The sequence below is a fragment of the Schistocerca cancellata genome, chromosome 2 (assembly GCF_023864275.1).
Source record: "Schistocerca cancellata isolate TAMUIC-IGC-003103 chromosome 2, iqSchCanc2.1, whole genome shotgun sequence".
In the NCBI taxonomy this organism is placed as follows: domain Eukaryota; kingdom Metazoa; phylum Arthropoda; class Insecta; order Orthoptera; family Acrididae; genus Schistocerca; species Schistocerca cancellata.
Genome location: NC_064627.1, coordinates 809680158 through 809681549, shown reverse-complemented (window position 1 = coordinate 809681549; position 1392 = coordinate 809680158).

Sequence of the window (1392 nt, the reverse complement as noted above, 5' to 3'; positions counted from 1 at the left end):
TTAGAGTAAGATAGAAATGTGAGAGGGGGCTTCTGCCACCTCTCAACTTATCCTGGTTAATATTTTGCCTGACATGAGCCTCTTCGGTTATGACTCACAAGGAACCCCTTGTGTGCGAGATTGCAAGTTTAATCTTCAGTAAGGCTGATTTCAAAAGTGTTGTGTTAACAATTACGACAGGAAAAATATTAGTTGTTAATGACTCACCATGTACATCAGGAGGACGACAGAAAATGATCGTCTGGGAGGTGTAGAGTTCAAACTTCTATGTGATGCATGTATTAGAATTCACAAAATGGACGCTGTCGACATTCAAGAAATGTTTAGAATAAACCATTAATTTGCACCACGTGCTCCAAATGAAAAATGGTGCTCCACAGCGGTCACAAAGGCTCGCACCATCAAGATCGAAGGCGAACTTCTTGGAAGTTACAAACTGCGCAGGACGTCCAGCTTTGTATCCAGTCTTGGAGAATGCACATAAAATCATACTGGCTTAACATGGTGATGAGAACTGATGGAATGTGATGGCATGCAACCGAATGTGAAACTATGTGTTGTGGAGCTTATAGTGAAATTGACTATCCTTTAAGGCGAAGCTGCAGATAGTGCAGTAATATGTTTTATAGGTTAGAAGAAACACAACATCTAGAGGCCGAATTTGTCCACTGTTTTCAGTCGGTATGACCTGTAATGAACACACAGATTGTATCATGAAAGCTGATGTGAATAATAAAGCTGACTGTGGATTAGAGAAGGCAAAGATAACACTTGTTCGAGGTCTACCGAACACATGGTTATATCACTATTAGGGAGCTGAGAAGATATAGTATCTTCAATCATTGCTTCTCTTGCTTTCTCAGTTTTTTTTTTGTGTATTTCTAAAGCGGTTTTTGCTTTTCTGTTGCCAGGTTTTGCTGACAGCTGGACTGATAGAAAGTCGCATTTAGAGCAAGTATCAATGCATGGTCGATGGAATGAAATTTGCGGGACAATTTTTTTAAAGGCTTGATAATAAAACTTATACATAATTTCGGAGTCTGAATATCTATCCTTAAAGGCACGGTAAAGCCTGTTGACATTCAAATCTTGGCTCAAATACTGCTTGTTACTATTTCTTCTTCCATAATGACTCTCAGTCCTTGGAAGTGAATTGACATGCTTCCAAAATAAGCTTCTCATCTGCTTCTGTGAACTTACTTCTTTGAGCTTTATTACCCCACTTTTCTGTGAACACTACTTTACCTTTGCTGACACAAGAGTTTCGATTCACCGATATTGCGAAAACATGCATAAAAGTGTTCTTACAGACCTGTACAATGTCATCCTTTCCATCAGGCAATGAGTAACAAACTGTAGCTTTCCATCTGCTGTCATTGGTGTCTTCATACT